Below are 26,936 nucleotides of genomic sequence, written 5' to 3'. Positions count from 1 at the left end.
TTTTACCTTAATTTTTTAGCTTAATTACAGCTTAAAAATCATTGTGATGCTCCACTGATCTTAGCTAGTGTTCCTTTAAGGTTGGTTAGTTTTCCTGTAGACTTGTCATCATCAACTAATTCCAAACATGAGAACCAACATTTATTTGCCATGGAGCTGCACTATTTCCCGAAAACTATTAAAGACAAATCAGTTATTTTTGTGCTGTGTAATGTTTCTTTCATTTTTAATGGTTCTTTCTAAAACCATGGAGCCCAAAGACAGACAAGTTAAACAAAACAGCACAAACACCCAATAATATTTTTTTTAGCAGATGAATCCTGTTTTAATGGGATGGTAACATATATTATAGAACACAGACACCTATGTGTTTTAACTTATAATTTATCACACATTTGTCTCATGTTTATTTTTAGATATTTTGGTTTGTTTTTTCTTAACTTGTAGATCCAGGATATTACAGCAATGTGGACTGCTGTCCTTCGTTGTCTTCCAGGTTTATCTTGGAGATTAGGCAGTGAGTACTTCAAGGTCTGTTTTGTAAGTATTACATCAAATTGTATAATTAAAATTTACTTAGTGAAGACATGAAGGTTTTGCAATAATATATTTTTTCATTATATTTACCTTTTGTCTGCAGGATTCAGATACCATCACAGATTTCATTCAGGTTCCTGATGGGTTATTGACTGTTATACCTGAAGACAGCCAGCAACCAGGTCCAAATGCCATACACTTTGAGCCATCTAGCATTAATATCATACTGGAAGGTAACGTTATGGAGAACATTGAAAACCATGCTCAAGCTATTTGCCTGACATTTGAACTACTATAAAACCTTCATTTGGACTATCCCAAAAGACTGGAGAACACATTTGACTTGCTAAACCTGGGAGTAGGCAATCTGAGCCCAAAATAATTTAAGGGATTTCTAAGTTTCGATGGACCCAGCTTTACCCTCTTATTGATGTTAGGCTCTCATTTATATGGTTTGCACTTGCAAAATGTTCTTGTGTTGTTCATAATGTGTCAAAGCACTTAAATTTATTGTGCAAAACTTTAGCTTGGTTAAGTGCATTAAACATTATTGTACATTTTTGTTTATTACACAGACTGTGCCATTTGAGTCATTCAAGAATAAAGATTACTGGAGGTTTTCTTTTAAAAAATATTTTTAATTGACTTAAATGTGGAATTAATTTTATTTTTGGGTAACTTTATGTATTTAGATAGGCTGATGTGCTCTGTGATGTAATGGAATTTGATTAAAATAAACCAGAAGTACTACTGAATAATAATTCTTTGTTGTGCTTACTTTATTTTTCTAAGGCAATCGGTTTCCTAAATTCTATTAAGTAAACAGGACTCTTGTGGAATTATGTTAACTTGGGTAACATAAGTTGGCAGTACTTAAAAATGGCAACTTACATCTATGTACTACTTAATGTCAGAACAACTCATATCAATTAAGTAAATACAGTTGCGTTTTAAGTACACTTAAATGATAGACGTTAAGTTAACATAACTTCAAAATAATAGTTATATTTACTTAACTATTTCAAGGCAACCGGATTCCTAAATTCCTTTAAGTAAGATCAACTTATCACATTTTACAGTGCAAAGAAAAACCTCAGCGAGAGCCCGCAGGACGTACAAAACACTCAGCGAGAGGGTGCAGCACGCACAAAACCCTCAGCGAGAGCGCGCAGCACGCACAAAACACACAGAGAGAGAGCGCAGTTTGCACAAAACACTCAGCGAGAGCCAGCAGTTTGCACAAAACACTCAGATCGCAAAGCTCGCAAGAAAAACCTCAGACAGATCGCACAGCACGCACAAGATACTCAGAGAGATCGCAAAGCAAAAAAAACCTCAGAGAGAGCGCACAGTTTGCACAAAACACACAGAGAGATCGCAAAGCTCGCAAAAAAACACAGAGATCGCAAAGCTCACAAAAAAACCTCAGAGAGATCGCGCAGCACCCACAAAACACTCAGAGAGATCGCAAAGCTCACAAAAAAACCTCAGACAGATCGCGCAGCACCCACAAAACACTCAGAGAGATCACAAAGCTCGCAAGAAAAGCCTCAGAGAGATCGAGCAGCACGCAAAAAACACTCAGAGAGATTGCAAAGCTCATAAAAAAAACCTCAGAGAGATCGCGCAGCATGCACAAAACACACAGAGAGATCACAAAGCTCACAAAAAAAAAAAACATCAGAGAGATGGCGCAGCACGCACAAAACACACAGAGAGATCGCAAAGCTCACAAGAAAACCTCAGAGAGAGCGCGCAGCCCGCACAAAACACTCAGAGAGATCGCAAAGCTCGCAAAAAAACCTCAGAGAGATCGCAAAGCTCGCAAGAAACGCCTCAGACAGATCGCGCAGCACCCACAAAACACTCAGAGAGATCACAAAGCTCGCAAGAAAAGCCTCAGAGAGATCGAGCAGCACGCAAAAAACACTCAGAGAGATCGCAAAGTTCATAAAAAAAACCTCAGAGAGATCGCGCAGCATGCACAAAACACACAGAGAGATCACAAAGCTCACAAAAAAAAAAAACATCAGAGAGATGGCGCAGCACGCACAAAACACACAGAGAGATCGCAAAGCTCACAAAAAAACCTCAGAGAGATCGCAAAGCTCACAAAAAAACCTCAGAGAGATCGCAAAGCTCGCAAGAAAAACCTCAGAGAGATTGCGCAGCATGCACAAAACCCACAGAGAGATCGCAAAGCTCACAAAAAAAACTCAGAGAGAGCGCGCAGCACGCACAAGATACTCAGAGATCGCAAAGCTCACAAAAAAAAACCTCAGACAGATCGCGCAGCACGCACAAAACACACAGAGAGATCGCAAAGCTCACAAGAAAAGCCTCAGAGAGATTGCAAAGCTCACAAAAAAACCTCAGAGAGAGCGCGCAGCCCGCACAAAACACTCAGAGAGATCGCAAAGCTCACAAAAAAACCTCAGAGAGATCGCAAAGCTCGCAAGAAAAACCTCAGAGAGATCGCAAAGCTCGCAAGAAAAATCTCAGACAGATCGCGCAGCATGCACAAAACACACAGAGAGATCGCAAAGCTCATAAGAAAAGCCTCAGAGAGATCGCAAAGCTCACAAAAAAACCTCAGAGAGATCGCAAAGCTCGCAAAAAAACCTCAGAGAGATCGCAAAGCTCGCAAGAAACGCCTCAGACAGATCGCGCAGCACCCACAAAACACTCAGAGAGATCACAAAGCTCGCAAGAAAAGCCTCAGAGAGATCGAGCAGCACGCAAAAAACACTCAGAGAGATCGCAAAGCTCATAAAAAAAACCTCAGAGAGATCGCGCAGCATGCACAAAACACACAGAGAGATCACAAAGCTCACAAAAAAAAAAAACATCAGAGAGATGGCGCAGCACGCACAAAACACACAGAGAGATCGCAAAGCTCACAAGAAAACCTCAGAGAGAGCGCGCAGCCCGCACAAAACACTCAGAGAGATCGCAAAGCTCACAAAAAAACCTCAGAGAGATCGCAAAGCTCACAAAAAAACCTCAGAGAGATCGCAAAGCTCGCAAGAAAAACCTCAGAGAGATTGCGCAGCATGCACAAAACCCACAGAGAGATCGCAAAGCTCACAAAAAAAACTCAGAGAGAGCGCGCAGCACGCACAAGATACTCAGAGATCGCAAAGCTCACAAAAAAAAACCTCAGACAGATCGCGCAGCACGCACAAAACACACAGAGAGATCGCAAAGCTCACAAGAAAAGCCTCAGAGAGATTGCAAAGCTCACAAAAAAACCTCAGAGAGAGCGCGCAGCCCGCACAAAACACTCAGAGAGATCGCAAAGCTCACAAAAAAACCTCAGAGAGATCGCAAAGCTCGCAAGAAAAACCTCAGAGAGATCGCAAAGCTCGCAAGAAAAATCTCAGACAGATCGCGCAGCATGCACAAAACACACAGAGAGATCGCAAAGCTCATAAGAAAAGCCTCAGAGAGATCGCAAAGCTCACAAAAAAATCTCAGAGAGATCGCAAAGCTCGCAAGAAAAACCTCAGACAGATCGCGCAGCATGCACAAAACCCACAGAGAGATCGCAAAGCTCACAAAAAAAAATCAGAGAGCGCGCGCAGCACGCACAAGATACTCAGAGATCGCAAAGCTCACAAAAAAAAACCTCAGACAGATCGCGCAGCAAGCACAATACATTCAGAAAGATCGCAAAGCTCACAAAAAAAACCTCAGACAGATCGCGCAGCACGCACAAAACACACAGAGAGATCGCAAAGCTCACAAAAAAAAACTCAGACAGATCGCGCAGCACGCACAAAACACATAGAGATCGCAAAGCTCGCAAAAAAACCTCAGAGAGATCGCAAAGCTCGCAAGAAACGCCTCAGACAGATCTCGCAGCACCCACAAAACACTCAGAGAGATCGCAAATCTCATAAAAAAAAACCTCAGACAGATCGCGCAGCATGCACAAAACACACAGAGAGATCACAAAGCTCACAAAAAAAAACATCAGAGAGATGGCGCAGCACGCACAAAACACTCAGAGAGATCGCAAAGCTCACAAAAAAAAACATCAGAGAGATGGCGCAGCACGCACAAAACACACAGAGAGATCGCAAAGCTCACAAAAAAACCTCAGAGAGAGCGCGCAGCCCCCACAAAACACTCAGAGAGATCGCAAAGCTCACAAAAAAACCTCAGAGAGATCGCAAAGCTCGCAAGAAAAACCTCAGAGAGATCGCGCAGCATGCACAAAACACACAGAGAGATCGCAAAGCTCACAAGAAAAGCCTCAGAGAGATCGCAAAGCTCACAAAAAAACCTCAGAGAGATCGCAAAGCTCGCAAGAAAAACCTCAGAGAGATCGCGCAGCATGCACAAAACCCAGAGAGATCGCAAAGCTCACAAAAAAAACTCAGACAGAGCGCGCAGCATGCACAAAACCCTCAGAGAGATCGCAAAGCTCACAAAAAAAACCTCAGACAGATCGAGCAGCATGCACAAAACACACAGAGAGATCGCAAAGCTCACAAAAAAAACCTCAGACAGATCGCGAAGCATGCACAAAACACAGAGAGATCGCAAAGCTCGCAAAAGAACCTCAGAGAGATCGCAAAGCTCGCAAGAAACGCCTCAGAGAGATCGCGCAGCACGCACAAAACACACAGAGAGATCGCAAAGCTCGCAAAAAAACACTCAGAGAGATCGCAAAGCTCACAAAAAAACCTCAGACAGATCGCGCAGCACCCACAAAACACACAGAGAGATCGCAAAGCTCGCAAGAAAAGCCTCAGAGAGATCGAACATCGCGCAAAAAACACTCAGAGAGATCGCAAAGCTCACAAAAAAAAAACATCAGAGAGATGGCGTAGCACGCACAAAACACTCAGAGAGATCGCAAAGCTCACAAGAAAACCTCAGAGAGATCTCGCAGCACGCACAAAACACACAGAGAGATCGCAAAGCTCACAAAAAAAACCTCAGACAGATCGCGCAGCACGCACAAAACACACAGAGAGATCACAAAGCTCACAAAAAAACATCAGAGAGATGGCGCAGCATGCACAAAACACACAGAGAGATTGCAAAGCTCACAAAAAAAAAAACATCAGAGAGATGGCGCAGCACGCACAAAACACTCAGAGAGATCGCAAAGCTCACAAAAAAAAAACATCAGAGAGATGGCGCAGCACGCACAAAACACACAGAGAGATTGCAAAGCTCACAAGAAAAGCCTCAGAGAGATCGCAAAGCTCACAAAAAAACCTCAGAGAGATCGCAAAGCTCGCAAGAAAAACCTCAGAGAGATCGCAAAGCTCGCAAGAAAAACCTCAGACAGATCGCGCAGCATGCACAAAACACACAGAGATCGCAAAGCTCACAAAAAAAACATCAGAGAGATGGCGCAGCATGCACAAAACACACAGAGAGAGCGCGCAGCACGCACAAGATACTCAGAGAGATCGCAAAGCAAAAAAAACCTCAGAGAGAGCGCACAGTTTGCACAAAACACACAGAGAGATCGCGCAGCACGCACAAAACACACAGAGAGATCGCAAAGCTCACAAAAAAACCTCAGACAGATCGTGCAGCACGCACAAAACACACAGAGAGATCACAAAGCTCACAAAAAAATCTCAGACAGATCGTGCAGAACGCACAATACATTCAGAGAGATCGCAAAGCTCACAAAAAAAAACCTCAGACAGATCGCAAAGCTCGCAAGAAACGCCTCAGACAGATCGCGCAGCACCCACAAAACACTCAGAGAGATCGCAAAGCTCGCAAGAAAAGCCTCAGAGAGATCGAGCAGCACCCACAAAACACTCAGAGAGATCGCAAATCTCATAAAAAAAACCTCAGAGAGATCGCGCAGCATGCACAAAACACACAGAGAGATCGCAAAGCTCACAAAAAAAAACATCAGAGAGATGGCGCAGCATGCACAAAACACACAGAGAGATCGCAAAGCTCACAAGAAAACCTCAGAGAGAGCGCGCAGCCCGCACAAAACACTCAGAGAGATCGCAAAGCTCACAAAAAAACCTCAGAGATCGCAAAGCTCGCAAGAAAAACCTCAGAGAGATCGCAAAGCTCACAAGAAAAGCCTCAGAGAGATCGCAAAGCTCACAAAAAAACCTCAGAGAGAGCGCGCAGCCCGCACAAAACACTCAGAGAGATCGCAAAGCTCACAAAAAAACCTCAGAGAGATCGCAAAGCTCGCAAGAAAAACCTCAGAGAGATCGCAAAGCTCGCAAGAAAAACCTCAGACAGATCGCAAAGCTCGCAAGAAAAACCTCAGAGAGATCGCGCAGCATGCACAAAACCCACAGAGAGATCGCCAAGCTCACAAAAAAAACCTCAGACAGATCGCGCAGCACGCACAAAACACACAGAGAGATCGCAAAGCTCGCAAGAAAAACCTCAGAGAGATCGCGCAGCACGCACAAAACACAGAGAGATCGCAAAGCTCGCAAGAAAAGCCTCAGAGAGATGGCAAAGCTCACAAAAAAACCTCAGAGAGAGCGCGCAGCACGCACAAGATACTCAGAGATCGCAAAGCTCACAAAAAAAACCTCAGACAGATCGCGCAGCACGCACAATACATTCAGAGAGATCGCAAAGCTCGCAAAAAAAACCTCAGACAGATCGCGCAGCATGCACAAAACCCTCAGAGAGATCGCAAAGCTCACAAAAAAAACCTCAGACAGATCGCGCAGCATGCACAAAACACACAGAGAGATCGCAAAGCTCACAAAAAAAACATCAGAGAGATGGCGCAGCATGCACAAAACACACAGAGATCGCAAAGCTCACAAAGAAAAACCTCAGACAGATCACGCAGCATGCACAAAACACACAGAGAGATCGCAAAGCTCACAAAAAAAACTCAGACAGATCGCGCAGCACGCACAAAACACACAGAGAGATCGCAAAGCTCGCAAGAAAAGCCTCAGAGAGATCGCGCAGCACGCACAAAACACAGAGAGATCGCAAAGCTCGCAAGAAAAGCCTCAGAGAGATGGCAAAGCTCACAAAAAAACCTCAGAGAGAGCGCGCAGCATGCACAAAACACTCAGAGAGAGCGCGCAGCATGCACAAGATACTCAGAGAGATCGCAAAGCTCACAAAAAAAACCTCAGACAGATCGCGTAGCACGCACAAAACACACAGAGATCGCAAAGCTCGCAAGAAAAGCCTCAGAGAGATGGCAAAGCTCACAAAAAAACCTCAGAGAGAGCGCGCAGCATGCACAAAACACTCAGAGAGATCGCAAAGCTCGCAAGAAAAGCCTCAGAGAGATCGCAAAGCTCACAAAAAAACCTCAGAGAGATCGCGCAGCATGCACAAAACACACAGAGAGATCACAAAGCTCACAAAAAAAAACATCAGAGAGATGGCGCAGCATGCACAAAACACACAGAGAGATCGCAAAGCTCACAAGAAAACCTCAGAGAGAGCCCGCAGCCCGCACAAAACACTCAGAGAGATCGCAAAGCTCACAAAAAAACCTCAGAGATCGCAAAGCTCGCAAGAAAAACCTCAGAGAGATCGCAAAGCTCACAAGAAAAGCCTCAGAGAGATCGCAAAGCTCACAAAAAAACCTCAGAGAGAGCGCGCAGCCCGCACAAAACACTCAGAGAGATCGCAAAGCTCTCAAGAAAAACCTCAGAGAGATCGCAAAGCTCGCAAGAAAAACCTCAGACAGATCGCAAAGCTCGCAAGAAAAACCTCAGAGAGATCGCGCAGCATGCACAAAACCCACAGAGAGATCGCCAAGCTCACAAAAAAAACTCAGAGAGAGCGCGCAGCACGCACAAGATACTCAGAGATCGCAAAGCTCACAAAAAAAAACCTCAGACAGATCGCGCAGCACGCACAAAACACTCAGAGAGATCGCAAAGCTCGCAAAAAAAACCTCAGACAGATCGCGCAGCACGCACAATACATTCAGAGAGATCGCAAAGCTCGCAAAAAAAACCTCAGACAAATCGCGTAGCATGCACAAAACCCTCAGAGAGATCGCAAAGCTCACAAAAAAAAACTCAGACAGATCGCGCAGCATGCACAAAACACACAGAGAGATCGCAAAGCTCACAAAAAAAACATCAGAGAGATGGCGCAGCATGCACAAAACACACAGAGATCGCAAAGCTCACAAAAAAAAACCTCAGACAGATCACGCAGCATGCACAAAACACACAGAGAGATCGCAAAGCTCACAAAAAAAAACTCAGACAGATCGCGCAGCACGCACAAAACACAGAGAGATCGCAAAGCTCGCAAGAAAAGCCTCAGAGAGATGGCAAAGCTCACAAAAAAACCTCAGAGAGAGCGCGCAGCATGCACAAAACACTCAGAGAGAGCGCGCAGCATGCACAAGATACTCAGAGAGATCGCAAAGCTCACAAAAAAAACCTCAGACAGATCGCGTAGCACGCACAAAACACACAGAGATCGCAAAGCTCGCAAGAAAAGCCTCAGAGAGATGGCAAAGCTCACAAAAAAACCTCAGAGAGAGCGCGCAGCATGCACAAAACACTCAGAGAGATCGCAAAGCTCGCAAGAAAAGCCTCAGAGAGATCGCAAAGCTCACAAAAAAACCTCAGAGAGATCGCAAAGCTCGCAAGAAAAACCTCAGAGAGATCGCGCAGCGCACACAAAACACACAGAGACATCGCAAAGCTCACAAAAAAAACCTCAGACAGATCTCGCAGCATGCACAAAACACTCAAAGAGATCGCAAAGCTCGCAAGAAAAGCCTCAGAGATCTCGCAGCAGGCACAAAATACTCAGCGAGAGCGTGCAGCGCGCACAAAACACTCAGCGAGAGCGCGCAGTTTGCACAAAACACTCAGCGAGAGATCGCAAAGCTCACAAAAAAACTCTCAGCCAGAGTGCGCAGCGCGCACAAAACACTCAGAGAGAGATCGCAGTTAGCACAAAACACTCAGAGAGAGCTCGCAGCACCCACAAAACGCTCAGAGATTCTCATTCTCTTCAATGACAGGAATAAATTTGAAGTGGGATAGTGAGATTGGGTCCCAATTTGTCAATATAGGCCCCAATTTTGGCCCCAAAGTCAAAGTTTTCGAAATTGGATCCCACTTCCAATTTATTTTACTATATTGGAATATATTGGAAGTGGTATCCCATTTCCAGTTTATTTGACTTGGCTGAAATAGACTGGAATTGGGATCCCACTTCCAATTCATTTCAGCCAAGTCATGTACGTGTTTCATGGGATCCCACTTCCAATTTATTTCAGCCAAGTCATGTACATGTTCCATGGGATCCCACTTCCAATTTATTTGACTTGAATGAAATCAATTGGAAATGGGATAGTGAGATTGGGTCCAAAATTGGTCCCAATTTGACTTGGTTAGAATAGATTGGAAGTGGGATCCCACTTCCATTCTATTTGATTTGACTGGAATAAATTGGAAGTGAGATAGGGTCCCAATTTGTCAATATAGGCCTCAGTTCTGGCCCCAAAATCAAAGATTTCCAAATTCCAAATAGTAAAATAAATTGGAAGTGGGATCCCACTTCCAGTTTATTTGATTTGACTGGAATAGATTGGAAGTAAGATCCCACTTGCAATTTATTTGACTTGGTTAGAATAGATTGGAAGTGGGCAAACAAAGGAAAACATTTTTCATGAATAAATTTGCTGAACATAACATACTACGCAAGATCCCAGTGACCCCATCTTCTGATATGTTGTTTGGGGGACTCAGATGATTCAGTACTCGACGCCGTGAAGTCGGTAGACCCCCCCAAGCTCAGTTTCTGGACATCCCACTCCCAATTTATTCCCATTCAAATTTCATTCATGGGTTTTGGACACCCCTTAAAAGGGTCCGAATGACCCCAAATGTTAATATGTTTATTGTGCACACCCCACGAGACAGCCTGTGAAGTTGTGTAAGCCTAACTTCAAGTCAAATATATTGGGAGTGGGATCGGTCAGTTCCGAGTCTGACGTCCCACTTCCAATCTATTGCATTCAATTAAAATACATTGGGAGTCGGATCGGTCAGTTCCGAGTCCGACGTCCCACTTCCAATCTATTGCATTCAATTCAAATACATTGGGAGTGGGATCGGTCACTTCCGAGTCCGACGTCCCACTTCCAATCTATTGCATTCAATTCAAATACATTGGGAGTGGGATCGGTCACTTCCGAGTCTGCCGTCCCACTTCCAATCTATTGCATTCAATTCAAATACATTGGGAGTGGGATCGGTCACTTCCGGGTCCGACGTCCCACTTCCAATCTATTGCATTCAATTCAAATACATTGGGAATGGGATCAGTCAGTTCCGTGTCCGACGTCCCACTTCCAATCTATTGCATTCAATTAAAATACATTGGGAATGGGATGTCCGACGTCTGCGCCAGACTTGACTAACCCCACCCACCAGCACAAACCAGGCAAGTAGATTACACAGCGAACAGGTAAGTGATTTTAAGGATACACTTACAGATAATGGCCATTTGTTTGCCCATAGTAAGGGTGTATGTACAAAGCTTGCTCTAAGGAATATAAACATTTGTTACAGTATCAAGACTGTCTGTCAGTCTGAAATGATGAATATTTAGCACTAAATCAAGCCACTCCTACAGGCTATAAATATGTACACAGCCCCAGACTGACGGGCAAAGGGGGTGGATTATGTATAATTTACAAAAATAATTTAATTATTAACCAAAAACATGGTTACAACTTTACTTCCTTTGAAATTATGTACATTAACATAATTAACCCCGCCACAAATAAGATTACATTATCGCAATCAAGATTAGATTATTGCAATGCACTTTTATCAGAATGCTCCAGCAGAAACTTGAGTAAACTCTTTCTCCTACAAAGCCCCTCGGCTCTGGAACAATCTTCCAGCTAGTGTCCGGGACGCAGACACAGTCACTATGTTTAAGTCTAGGCTCAAAACACACTTGTTCAGTTTAGCCTTTGGCAACTAACCTCTGTCTAGTTTAAGGTTGTCATTTCAGGAACTCATGGACATGGGGAATCAGGGTAAACGCGGATGATGTGCTCACAATTTCTCTTTTTTGGAGCTGAAGGACGTCCTTGCCTGAGCTCCTTCTGGTTTCCCTCCTCCCAGTCTGTTACAGTCAGATCCGTCACATGCTCTTTTTCTCTGCTGCACTCAACTAAACTAACCGCTTCCCTTTACTGTTTTCTGAGAAAATGGTGGCCCACTGATGGAAGATTGTTTGCTGGATTCTCCTGCGGCCCAGACCAGACCAGACCAGCTGCTCACCTCCATCTACTGCTGCCAGCCTCTGACCACTCACCATGATCAACTACACTGAAGTAGAAATGGACTCAGATTAGCAACATTGACTGATTCTTCCAAATCTGATGCACTATTATTATGCCCCAAGATTGATGTCACTATTATGATTATTATCATTATTATTATTATTATGTAGCATAATGACAATTCATTGGTGATCATTTAAAATTCAATCTATAGTTTGATCAGAGGAGGATGGGTCTCCTTTGTGAGTCTTGGTTCCTCCCAAGGTTTCTTCCTCCAGCCTTGAGGGAGTTTTTCCTTGGCAGTGTCGCCTTCCGCTTGCTCGCATTGGGCTTTGTTTTAAATGTTCTGTTCTGAAACTGTGAAGCTGCTTTGTGACAACGTCAGTTGTAAAAGGCGCTATACAAATAAAGTTGATGTTTGGATGTCTTTTCAACTTTAATCCAGAGTTTATTGGATGACATTTATGTACGTGATTTCCACATTGAAATAACGGCTTTAAAAGGACGTCTTTAATGTGACTTAGTTAGTCGTCTTTTCAACGTCAGTGTTTCATTTTCATTTTCAACCTTAAAAAAACGTTGATTAGACCACAGTCAAGTACATTATTTCAACATTGAATCAACGGCTAAATGTTTACTGGGATTGCAGTTAGCACACTACACTGATCAGAGCATTTTATTAAACACATATGGAAACATTCAGTGTCATGCTGAAGGGAGGAGATTGTTATTTAAGTTTAAGTGAAGACGACTGGACTGGAACGACAGCTCTAAAATGAATGAACTCTGAGTGAGAAACCGGAAGGTGGCAGAAGAGAACTGATGTAAAAACACAGAAGAAGAAGACGATGAAGCTACGCACTCTTTTCAGTGACCGCGGCACGCGAGCAGCTCTCACCAGCCTCAGGGAACAGCTTCATCCCATAAATATGTCAATTTAACCTTCTATTTTTGGATACATATGTATTTTGGTATCGCCCAAATGTAGTCAACATCGTTAATGTTATGTACGTTATTCTATCAACTGCTATATGGTACATACGTAATATTGAACCGTTTTTTTTTTTTGTTTGTTTGTTTTTTTTCCAAATGACAAACTTTAGCTAACCTGTTTAACTCTAGCTAGCTCTTTTTTCCCCTCTGACATAGAAAACATTTAAATGACATGACAATCGCTCATACATGAGTATTTTAATTTGAGTAATTATGTGGTTTGATGGCGAATTTTACAAGACGATGTGAGCATTTTTTATGTCACAGAACCGCTTCCCTCAGTATAAGAAATAAAATAAGAAATAAAACTGCTTAAACACATTAAGAAGACATAAAGTAGTAGCTACGTGGGTTAAAATACATTCTCAATCTCAGTGCTGGTTTTTTGGTGTAAAGTAATATTTTGAATATATAATTTCACATACACTCATTTTTTGTTAGTGAGTAGCAGTGAGTTTTGGCTGGTGATTAATGGGTTGCAGAAGGTTATATGAAAGCTATAGAAGCTTATTTACTGAGAGAAAAAAATAAACAAAAGCACGTGAAGTAGTTTATTTTTGGAGCTGTGAAGTTAGTACATTTTTTTCAAAATTAACTATGAACATGAACTAATTCATTTTCTTTATGTAATTATGTAAAGATGGACTGTAGTAAAAAAAAATGAGTAGGGCAGTGAAAAATGGTGGGCAGGGAGAAAAGCAAATAGGAGGTTAATTTAAGTTATTTAGATGAGATCTTTAGCATCAGTTGTAGCATAATCGTTTGTACTATAACCTCATAATCTTTTACATTTGAAGTTCTGTAGTTAATGAATTTGCATGCATAAGCAGTTTACAGTTACTCAGGAACAAGGCGTACAAAACTCAAAGAGCACGCACAGAACTCGTGCAGCTGGCGCACAAAACTCAGAGAGCATGCGCTGAACTCAGCGCTCACGCACAAAGTCATGGAGCACAAATGTCAGAGCTGGATTTTTTGTTTGCAAGTTATAAGTTTTACATTTGAGATGAATTTTTTTTGTGCATTCTTTTTGGCACAAATCAGATTCCATACAGGATTCACTAAAAATAATCAACAAGTTTGCGTCACCATTTGGAATGCTGCGGATGCTTTGAGAATTAAGAATAGGCTTGCGCAACATTTTGAAAGATTCCGGATGCGCTAAAAAAAAAAAAAAAACATCTAGCAAGGTAGAGGTAGAAGTCTGAGACGGTCAAAAATTTAGTATAAAAAAAAAAAACACAAAGGGGTACCCTTTATTATTTTTTTTTTGGGGTGAAAACTGTGACCTCCTCAGATCTTCTCCAAACCCACACCGTGTGTCAGGGAAGTCCTGACAAAGACAGTGGTGTGGTTATTTTCGCTCTACCATATCCCAAAGCTGAGATATGGAGACCTCTTCTAGTCCATAAAATGTATAACTGTATATATCAAGATGGGATTCCTATTTCCAGTCAAGCTAGGTAAACACATGAGTAGAGGGTAACCTTTAAGTTTTACGTTTGATGTTAATTTTTTTTTGTGCGATTCTTTTTGGCACCAATCAGGTTCCATACAGGATTCGCTAAAAATAAACAAGCTTGCGTCACCACTTGGATCGCTCCGGTTGCTACGAGAATTGAGAATAGTCTCGTGCAGCTTTTTGGAACCTTCAGCACATGCTAAAAATAAACAGCATGCTCACGTCATCATTTGGAACGCTCCGGTTTCTACAAGAATTAAGAACAGGTTTTGCAGCTTTTTGGAATCTTCAGGATGCGCTAAAAATAAACAGTAGGCTCACGCCACCCTTTTTAACGCTCCGGTTGCTACGAGAATTAAGAATTGGCTCTCGCAGCATTTTGGAATGTTACAGATGTGCTAAAAAAAATAAAGATTAGGCTCACGCCTCTTTTGTAAATGCTCCATGTGCTGAGTGAAGTATAGAATAGGCTTGCACAGCTTTTTGGAACCTTCAGGATTCCAAGGATTATGGAATCAGATTTGTGCCAAATATGAAACGCTCCATGGCTTTAGTGTGTGAGTTCTGAGTTCTGCGTGTGCTCTCTGAGTTTTGTGCACAAGCAGCACGAGTTCTGTGCACGAGCTCTCTGAGTTTTGTACACTGGATCCTTGAGTTTTGCAAGCAGTTTTGGCAAAAAGCTCTCGTGTGGGCGGGTTTTCTCAGGGGTACCTTCCCATTGGCTAATGAGTTTTTGAGTGACAACTCAGTGCCCAAGGCATTTTGGACTACACATGCGTACACCTACTTGCAGCTCAGCAGCGGAGAGACAGGAAAGATTTTAACATTAAAGAGTGAACAACTTTACACACACAAATTCTCTTTGTACTTTACTGTTTTAAAACGATGAAATACCTGCAAACTTCGACAATCAATGCAGATATTGAGGTAATGTTCTGTCTAAAACAAAGCATTAAAGATTTTACTGTGAGTACAAACCTGTTTGTCCCTCATTACCAGATACTGATCTGAGGTAAATGCACACCGAGGTCTGTTTACTCAGGATGAACCAGAATAAATGAGCACTTATTTGTTTATTTGTAAATTATTATTCATGAGTGCTTGAGCCCCTGTTCAGAAACCTATTGTGTACTAACATAGTGGTTCTTCGCTTTTCCATAATCACTGTTAGATGGTTTAAATGCCCAAATTTTATTTTGAAGATCACAGTTTTGAACAAATGGCATATGTGCATTTTGTTACAGGAGGTCTCAGAGAAAAGAGAAACATCACAGACAAGAGTGTTCCTGCTCCTTTAATGAATACAAATTTGCTTAATATCTAGCTCACACATTACTTCCTGGAAAACACCAGATGTAAAGTTTGAACCACAATCTGATTGAATCTCACGAGGCAGCCCACACCGAGAAAAGAACTGAAACAAACACTCAATTATAGTTCTTGCCTTAATGTTTCTCGAGGGTACAGCCTCCGGAAATCTAGTACACACATCCAATATTGTGAACAGATACTTATAACCCTTTTTTGTCTTGTGCAAAGGTCCAACACAATCTATCGTCACTCGCAAAAATGGAGAGTACACAATGGTGCACAAGGCACTTTCTGATTTGGCTTACCGGCTAGCTGACAAGCATGACATGTCCGACAGTAGGAGATTACATCTCGATGCATCTTCGGCCAATAAAAATAACGCAAGACTCTCTCTTGGGCTTTACGAATACCCACATGCCCTGCCATGGGTGCTTCATGTGCCAAGCGCAACACTTTCAACCTAAAACTCTTCAGCAACACAATCTGCTCCACAACACTCCAATCTTCAACAGCAGGATGATAAGGAGGCCTCCACTTCCGCATAAGCACTCCCTGATGCATATAGAAGACCTCTGCCGACTCCTCTGTCTCCTCCCGTGTACCAGCCCCCTTACACAATGAGGCCAACTCAGGGTCCTCCTTGAGCTCCTTGATTAAGGTTTCCCTATTAAACTGAGCTGCATCTGATTAACCTAGTTTTCCAAAGAAGGTATCTCCAAGCTCAAATGCTGCCTCCTCCAGCCCTCTCTGTGGAACCACCCCCTTGGGGCGAGACTGGGCACGGGTAACGACACAGGTTGAAAACACCTCAGGATACTCCCTGGCCAAAGCCTCTGTTTCTGGTACCTCACATGGCATGTGACTAATTAAAGGGGTTACCGAAACTTGAACCCCAGCAAGATCATTCCCCAATAGCATAGAAACTCCAGGGACTGGTAATGATGGCACTACTGCTACATTAACATAGCCATTTACCAAGTTAGAGGTTAGGTACACTTTATGCAATGGCATGGCACCAAACAAACTTCCCACACCCTGAAGCAACACTGAAGAGTCATTGAAACTGGCTAATCACGAACCCCTTGTAACAACAAGGACTGAACTGCACCAGTGTCCCTGAAAATTTTAATTTTGGTTTCTGGCTCCCCAGAACCAATGGACACTGTACAGCAGGAGACAAACCCATCATACAGAGAGGGGGTTATTTCAGACTCAGGATCCACACAACTAATAGTCCTCTCTGAACCAACTACCAATGCCACAGATTTTGAAGAGTCAGTATAAGACCCACGTCTGCACTTCTGCAGAACTGGACAACCTGATTTTATATGGCCAGGTTTTCTACAATAATGGCAGATTATTTCTCCCGAGGGAGTAGAATTTACAGGTTTTTGAAGTTGACTATGAGGTTTAGAGCCAGATGGCCCTTCCCTATGACTTTTAGTCTCTGCTGATTTAACCTCTGTATTAGCCTTTCTCCAACCACTGATCTCTCTTTCACTCTCGACTCCTTATGGGTAAATTCGTAAGTATCTGCCATCATAGCAGCCTTTTTAACTTCAGTCGCCCCATGCTCCTGAATGTACACTTCCTAAAGAACAGGTAGACTATTTTTAAACTGTTCCATAAGAACAAGCTGTTTTAAATCTGCAAAAGTATAAACTTCACATGCTTTCGTTCAAACACTGCCTCCTGCTGCCTAGCTACATCCAAATAGGTTTCCGCTAGCTTACGTCTAAGAGAACGGAATTTGTGCCTGTAAGTTTCTGGCACAACTTCATAGGCATTCTTCACTGCCGTTTTCACCGTGTCATACTCCATGGAGTGTGCAGAATTCAAAGCTGCATAAGCCTCCCGAGCTTTCCCCTACAGGACACTCTGAACCAAAACGGTCCAACAATTCTCCAGCCAAGCTAATTCCGTGGCTATATTCTCAAAGGCATCAAAAAACACATCTACCTCGTCTTCCTGAAATTTTGGCATTAGATGTAGACATTTGGATACATCAAACCGAGTCTCATGTCTGCGCTGTTGTTGACTCTCCATCTGCGAGAGTTTAACCTTCTCCAACTCAATCTTAGCTAACTCCAGCTCCCGCAAACTATCCTTCTCCTTCTCTCGCCTACCCTTCTCTGCTTGTTCCCTAGCCAATCTTGCCTCAATGATGGAGTCACTCAAACCTAGGGACTGAGCAAGGATCTACTATCTTAATTTTATTCAACTCTGAATCTACCTCAATCTCATAATATTCAGCAAGCTGGAGCAACTGAGGCTTCTTTAATTTTATCCAGTCCGTTGTCTGCAGATGGGCTTGGATAAAACTTTCCGGATCAAACTGAGACATTTTTGGGAAAAAATTAAAAAAATACCAAAAGCCCCCCAGCCGAAATGAGGACAGACCAGAGACCCCTAACTCTAAGGCTACTAAAATTCAAACACCAAGAGGTAACCTATATTCCCCTATTGGCCTAAAATCCCTAAGTACCACCAAAGTATGACTACAAAACTAAAAGTACTTGACAATTTTGGCCACCTTACCTCAAGTCCTCTCATAGGACTTCTGAAAGAACACATACAACTCAAGAAGCCCCAAGTAGGCCACAATTTCCAACAGGTATTTTTGAGTCAAATCAACACCACCAAATCAGATTTCCTGAGAACTCAACCAAACATACCCAATTACCAAAGGTCTAGACTGTATACAATCAAGCAACTCTGCAATCCAATACCCACCTTAGCAAACAGCTAACCTCAACAGAGCACAAAACTATCAAGTTACAATCACACAGCCAACAATTAGATCACGAAAATAAGGTGTTGAAATCTATTGTGATGAAATGAGAACTTGGGAGGGTTCACTCTTCTTACCTAAAGATCCTCGAAGAACCCAAGCGCTGACTCCATGGTCGACCAGCCCAAGCATGTAGAGATTATTCAAAAGGGTAGGTAGTAATCTGGAGGTGCAACAGTTTCCAGAGTGCTAGAGAAAAATCAGCGCCAAAACTTCCACCATCTTATATATATCCAAAACGACGCTCCGGTATCTGGCCTCCAAAACCAGAGGTCCTCCCCTTTAAAGGCTCCACTTCAAGATCTCAAGAAAAGTAAGACCCCCCCCCAGTGGCTGGAGTGTGTATTGTGGGAGTCAAGTGTCTATCCCAGTGCACCTAGTTTATAAGAATCTATATTCAACACCATTAACTCTATTGAGAGAAAATCCCAGTTACGAAAATAATCACACCCCTGTGTAAGTCAAGGCCTCCTTAATCAACAACATTTTTATTTTGTCAATAAGGTCCATACCACACTTCTGACATATTTCATAAAATATCACCATTTAATATTCTAAACATGTACATAAACAAATGCATACATTTTCAAATGACCTTGCCTTTTCCCCACAGATATCAAATAGAAATCAGAAGAATATCTATTAAACATACCTGAAAACCTGATTTTGGTGGCCTTAAAAGTACACTTACCCTATAATATAGCGTGATTCATATATCAAAGTATATGATCACATTCTAAAGTTGTCATATTGAGAAACAATGATAGAAACATTTTACTTCTCAACCTCAAGTAGACTGTAAGTAATTATTCAAATTTCAAAATTTAACGACCTGGCTATTAGCTCAGACATTACATAATGTGGGTTAAAGGCTAACTAGAACACTTGCTATTCATCATAATGACACGTTGGCTAGCTGCAGCAAACATTAGAAAAGTAAGCCTAATGCAATAAAAAGTTTTGATGACTTTGTTCACTTGAGATGGCTAAAGAAAAAAACACAAACTTCAAACAAAATGACTGTTACCAACCTGACATGGCGCGCGCTCCTCTGCTCTTTGGGGCTTGAAAACTCCAGAATCCGATAGCTGCTAATCACAACGTATTAGTTGACTGCACAAACTTCTTGTCACACAGCCCACAACACCAACTCACGTTTTTCAGAACAAATTCAAAAAAGCCACACCGAATTTCAGCTGTCTAAAATGCTTCATGAAGGCTGTGGTAAATTCAAAGACTGCCCATTACCACTGCTGCAATGCCCATTATCACAAGTGTCTGTGGTGCTGCATCAGCATTCATCTTCCATCAGTTCAACAATTTTTTTCCCCTCGTGTAAGACACCTCTGTGTTGATATCTTATGTGGAAAAAAAAAAAATAAATACACACACACACACATTATATTAATTAATTATATTCTTATTGAAAGATGATACAGTAAACATATTAAAAATATTTCAGTGCAAATTTTCTGGTTCAACTTACAATGAACACTAATTATACAACTTTGCTATAAAAACTTTATCATGGAGGTAGTTTAGACCAGTTCTAAAAAAAATATCACTCAACACTAAACACACCCTTGTATTTACAGAAACTTTGAAAAAGCTAAACTTTTTAAGAAATATAATTCTGTTTAAAAATTTCTACAAAAAACAATAAACAAATTTCTTAAAATTGTGTTATTTGTGTTTGGTAGATTATTTCCTGGTTGTAACAATGCTTCTGGGCAATAAATCTTATACAGTTGGAAAGCCTGTTAAATGATGCCACATTTACCTTTTAAAGAGGCGCAACCCACATTCTCAGCTCTACTGCTCATCCCACAAATGCATGTTCCTTACAAATGTGGCACCGTTTAAAGGGGAAATTAACAGGCTTTCCAACGGTATGAGATAAACTGCCAAGAAGCATTGTTACAACAAGAAAAAAATAATCTACCAAACACAAATTTCCTTACTTTTTATGCCAAGTTCATTTTTATAAGATACTCTTTGCAGTTATTTGACATTATTTCATTTGCATTTTGCCAGTCTTTGCTTTCATTATTGTTTTTATGGATTTTGCTGATAAGGTCTTTTGCTTCTGGAATCTCTCTAGAGTCTGCTTCGTGGTTTGCTTGAGTTTTGACAGAAGTTTCAAGGGTGGGTGGGTCTTAGAAGACTACATTCACCGTGAATCTCCTTTGGTCATCGATTTTGGACTTACAGGTGCTCTGAAACCTCCTCTGGGACCTAGCCATGCCCACCCCACCCCTAAATGGGACAAGCTTTTTTCCCCATACACAGCATCAGGTTAATTATCACTGTTCTGTATTAACCCTGTCATACTACCATAGCTACAGCTTTTTTAGTTAGCTTTCTAGTAACCGCCAACGCGCTGTCTGCCGCTGGGTTCTCTTGCCTGACCCGTGGAAGCTTTTTTCGCAGGACAAATTTGCCCGTTCTTTACCATGACCCTACTAACCTCTGTATTTTTTTGTTCCCTTTGTCTGGTTTTCTTTCTCCTGTCTCTCTCTCATGCTTTGAGCTGTCCTGCTGCTCTCCAGGTGTTGCCCTGATCCAGCCCCTGTGTATCCTGTACAAGATCCTGGCCTTGTCTCATCTACACTATCATGCTTGGCCATGCTGTTTTACCTCAGATTAACTCTGCACCTACTTTTAACTCACACAGAATCCCTGATCACCTTCTCCTTCCTCAGACTCATACATCACTAATGTACTACATTTACATTACATCATCTGTCACCATTTCACTTTTACTTCTGTTCTGTTCTCTGTTGTGTCTCCGGTGTCGACCCGAGGAGGATGGGTTCCCCGTATGAGTCTTGGTTCCTTCCAAGGTTTCTTCCTCATGTGCTGAGGGAGATTTTCCTTGCCACTGTTGCCCCTGGCTTGCTCATAGGAGGCTTGGACCCGGATCTCTGTAAAGCTGCTTTGTGACGACTTTTTGTTGTGAAAAGCGCTATATAAATACAATTTGATTTGAATTAAATTTTAGTATTAAATAGCTGTTACAAACATTATAATAAATAGCTGAATGGTCTGAAGATATTGCAGATGCTCATATTTCTTCCCTATGTGTTTTTTCTCCATTCAGTTTACTAGAATTTTAAAAGGCTTATATAAGTGATTTGTGCAAAATATTTATGGTCTTGCTTAATGTAATTATTATACTGTCTAGATAAAGTTTTATACAATTTCTTGTGTTGTCAAATATGCATTTTTTCAACACACTATATATAGCAGGAAGTTAAAAAAAAACCAGAAGTTTAAAAAAGTGCAGGAACATATGTTTGCAATCTGGAATAAATAATACAAAACATAAATTAATTGTTATACTGACACAATTCCCAAAGTTTAAAGTCTGCATATTAAATACCAAACACAATGTTATTTTCAAAACACACACAGTGTATATATATACATATATTTATATATATATATATATATATATATATATATATATATATATATATATATATATATATATATGCCATAGCAAAACTAGCACTAAATGTTAATCCATATTTACAAGCACAATACTGGAGTTTTCTGTTCTTTTTTAAATGCTGAAGCAGTTACTTTTTGTTCTTGTTTCATCAGAAAATAACTGTCACTCTGTTTAAGGTGGAACAGGAGAAATTTTAACTGGATGCTAGCTAACATTAGCAGACGCTAACATACAAATATACTGTAAAAAACATAATAATAAAATAACAATTAAAATTTAAGCAGTACATTTCTTCGTAGATGTCTTTCAGTAACTGTAAAACATTTATTTAAATTATTTGCAATTTGCTAAGACACATGGAAGACCTTTACATCCTGAGGTAGTGATAGCTTACAACCCGGTCTCACACCTACTCGTGGTATAGTCACATATATAGGAGACTGCAATTCATGCTGAAAATATGCGATATGTCATGAATTGTAGATTACTATATCACGAGTAGGTGTGAGACCGGGCTGTAGCTTAACATTACTGGCTGATGTAACTTTGCTAACTGACAAAGCAACACATTTATGATTAAAACCAATATTTAACAAAAAATATATTCATTAAGCACATGTAAAATGTTGTATTCTAATCAAATGATATTTAAAAGAGACCGTAGCAAACTGGCTTCAATGGGAAAGCTCCATGGCTGGCGTTGCCAGCTCCCGCACGAGTTATGCACAGGGGCCATGTCTTCATTAATTCAGACTTATTATCCTGGATTTAAGTCCTTTATAGAGTATTTAATTATTTTTTTATAACGTCTCTTCCTTACACATGTAAACAATCGTACACACAAAAAAACGTGTGTATTTGTATAACTAAAAATGTGAGTCTGTAAACAAGTTTTAGTCCCCACACCGAGATTATATCCATCTACACACAGACAAAGAGAGAGTCCACCAGTTTCGCTACACTACACTTTGTTTGGGTTTTTATGTACTGTTTCTAATTCTATATTTTTGTTGTGATATCAGTTATAATTGAATATGTATTTTGTCTCGTTCACCAGTGATATTTTTCAGTTACTGTAGTTAAAACAGCATTTAACTAATCCATACGGGCCTACTTACATATTCATGATAGGATTTACATCACACACTGTAGCTGACACGAAACATAAATCCTTTGTGAACGTAGTCCCTACGTTTCATCTGAATTATTCATAACATAGTGAGCGAAGCACTGACCTATGGCTACGTTGAGCCCTACGTGAGCAGTGTGAAGACAGCAATATTAGTAAGCTGATCCCCATAGCAACTGGAAGTTAATTTTTCACAATAAAAAACCTCTGGTGTTTAGTACCTTAAAATTTGTAAACATGCATAATATTATATAACTTCATTCATAACATGCTCTAAAGCTTTTCATAATTTTATATCAAACAAACATCACTATTCTCTCACACTATGTGTGACACATACTGAGATTTGACATTGATAAATTATGTGCATTCTTTTAATAGCATACTGCTAAACAATACAGTGTCAATACAAACCCATGGTGAAATTAACTTTCCAGATCCTCCTCTTTCTGTAAACATGTATATGTTAAAATATACATTAAATTACTTATGTTTTATTTAATTATGTGTATCTACTTCTATATATACATTAAGAGAGGATAAATCTCCTTCAAAATGAAATTGAACAAAAAATTCTAAATTATAAAAGGGCTTTTTCAGCAGTTCAGTGGTGGTTGAAATGAGGGGTTTATATATATATATATATATATATATATGTGTGTGTGTGTGTGCGTGCGTGCTTTTAAACGTATTTATATATGTATAATGTTTATACAAAATCTCATAAAAAAACATGGTCAAATCCAACACGCTTAGAGACCAACGGCATTCCATACACCTGGACCCCCATGACTACTGACGAAGAACACTCCCAGCTCTGTTTTCTGACTGTGACTCTGAGCCGAGTGTAGTCAATTCACAAAAAAACATTATAAGAACGCAGTACCAAAGCATGGCCCACTGAATTTACTGCTGAAAAAAGATCTTTTTTAATTCAGATTTTTTTTGTTCAATTTAATTTTGAAGGAGATTTATCCTCTCTTAACATATATAAGTATATACACATAATTAAATAACACATGAGTAAATTAATGTATATTTAAACATAGTATACATGTTTACAGAAAGAGGAGGATCTGGAAAGTTAATTTCACTATGGGTTTGTATTGACACCGTATTGTTTAGCAGTATGCTATTAAAATAATGCACATAATTAATCAATGTGAATGAATTACGCCTCAGTATGTGTCACACACATATGAATAGTGAATAGTGATGTTTGTTTGTTATAAAATTATGGAAAGCTTTAGAGCATGTTATGAATGAAGTTATATAATAATATGCATGTTTACAAATTTTAAGGTACTAAACACCAGTTTTTTTATTGTGAAACATAAACTTCCAGTTGCTATGGGGATCAGCTTACTAATATTGCTGTCTTCACACTGCTCATGTAGGGCTCAACGTAGCCACAGGTCAGTGCTTAGCTCACTATGTTATGAATAATTCAGATGAAACGTAGGGACTACGTTCACAAAGGATTTATGTTTCGTGTCAGCTACAGGGTGTGATGTAAATCCTATCATGAATATGTAAGTACGCCCGGATTTGAGGCCTCCCATTGGCAAAAACCTTAAGAAGCGTGTAAACGTGTCAATTTTGGTCACGTTATCACGACAAAATTTTACGTGTCAACACGCAAATTTTTAATAACGTGTTAACGAGCATGTGTTCACACGTTTAGAGCCCAACGCTGTTCTATAAGAGACCAACGCCATTCCATACACCTGGACCCCCATGACTGCTGACGAAGTGACACTGAGCCTGCTGTGGGCCAGCGCTGTTTTCTGACTCTGACTCTGAGTGTAGTCAATTCACAAAAAAACATTATAAGAACACAGTACCAAAGCATGTCTCAATGTTGCATGTAGGTATTTTAGTATTGAATTCCTCTGTTTTTTTGTTTTTTTTTTCATTTGTTTTAAATTATGCTTCAAAGGAATACATCTACAAATGAGTATGTGCAAGTGTGTAAAGCTCTGATATTTAAGTACCCTTTTCTGAAGGAAAATGAGTAAGATAGGGATATCCAAACTCAGATATTTCTGTAATGGTAATTTTTATATGTCTCTGTTGAAAGAACTTGTCTGCTTGTTTGTCTGTATGTTAATTTCTAATCATCAACAGAACTCACAAACTAAGTGTATGTCAGGTCAGCTCGAGGTCAATGCTTTATTAGAACAAACCACATCTTGTATATCAAACTGAGATGTCTCTAAGGAAACTAAGCTTGCAGAAACATCGAGTGATTATCTTATGGTTATGACGTATAAACTACCTATATAAATATCTCTGTGAAAACATCTTCTTTGTCCACATTCACATAGTACTCTCTGCTATTGTATGTTGACCACCTTAAGGTTAAATAAACTACTTTCTGATTCCAAATGCTCTGTTAGATTTCAATTCTTAATACTTGTCCTTATTTTCTCCATCACAATTTCAAAAAATACATATCAAATTCAAATGTGTACGCAGTACACATTTTAAAATGCTTGTGACAATGATACATGTGTACGTTGAACGTTTTCAAATCTATGCCTTCTTTTTTTGTACAAGACTCTGTATAATCAGTAATGTTGGAATTGAAATGTCCAAAATTGGAATAATCTGAAATATTTAACATGGAAAAGGTTAAGTACTAGCTGCCCGAGTACCATTTTCAAATGACCAATCATATGTTGCATTAACTTAATAAAAAATAAATAAAAACTACACTGACATACTCCCATCTGGCCACAAATGGGAGTATGTGTCCACAATTCCATTTAGACCTAACAGGTGGTGGTGGGGTCTTAGTTCCGAAAGGCCATTTAATCGAGAAAATAGCATTTGCTTACCTCTTCGTAGTACCACACCATCCCAATCCACATATATGATACGCTGCTTGGTGGACCTTATCGGCCTAGCGCGCAGCGGCCCCTAGACGATTTTTTTTGCAGAGCCCGGGGTCGAGTCCTGGGCACACGTGGTGGGAGCTAAAAATCCTCAAAGTTTCGGCCTTTTACCCGCAATTTTGCATCAATCCACCAGGTGGCTCCCGGAACGTCCCGATTCCAATATATTCCATTACATTCCATTACAGGCAAATATATTGGGATTGGGATGGCGTATAAATATATATCATTCGTTGAAGTGTTTTGTAATGTTTTTAATACTTTTAACATACCCAACATCCATAGACATTAACATTTTAAAGTGTTGGCTACTTTGATAAGGCAACACAAAAGTCCTTTCACAAAGTTTCCAACTATCTTTGATATATTTATAATGCCAGTAAACCAACAAACACGTAACCACAGTGAGCCAGCCTGCCCTTCTGAAACTCTTGTCCGAACGCCTTACTTTAAGATTTTCAAGTTAGCTAATGTTACTGCTGCATTACTTAAGGTGGAAGCGAAAAATGTAAAAGCTTCTGAGCGAACACCAGTCAGAATCCGAATGTTAAACAATACACCTGCATATAGTCAGCACAAAAAGATTGCTCACACATTAAAATCATGCCCAAGACAATGGAACGACGACGTTCAGAAGTAAGTTATAATCCAGCGTCAGGTAATTTAATGTGGAAGCGAAGAGTTGCAATACAACATTGAGCTTCTGGGCAACCTCAATGTTAAGAATCAGTAGTTTAAATTATACAAGCACATACAGGTGCTGGTCATAAAATTTGAATGTATGCAAGACATGGGTTTCATCTGTCATATTCCTTATGCCAAGCCACTCTTGAACAAGAGACAGCGTCAGGAAAAAGGACTGGACTGCTCCTGAGTGGTCCAAAGTTATGTTCCCTGATTAAAGTAAATTAGATTAGATTAGATTCAACTTCATTGTCATTGTGCAGAGTACAATACAGGGCCAATGAAATGTAGTTAGCATCTAACCAGAAGTGCAATATATAACATTATTTACATAATTTACATAAAGTGCAGTAGTGATATTATAGTGATTTTCGTGCCCTGCCCAGGCAGCGTTTATGGTAGATGTCCTCGAAGGAACTTG

Source organism: Hoplias malabaricus, chromosome 16 (genome assembly GCF_029633855.1).
Source record: "Hoplias malabaricus isolate fHopMal1 chromosome 16, fHopMal1.hap1, whole genome shotgun sequence".
Taxonomy (NCBI): Eukaryota; Metazoa; Chordata; class Actinopteri; order Characiformes; family Erythrinidae; genus Hoplias; species Hoplias malabaricus.
Note: the sequence above shows the minus strand (reverse complement) of the source record.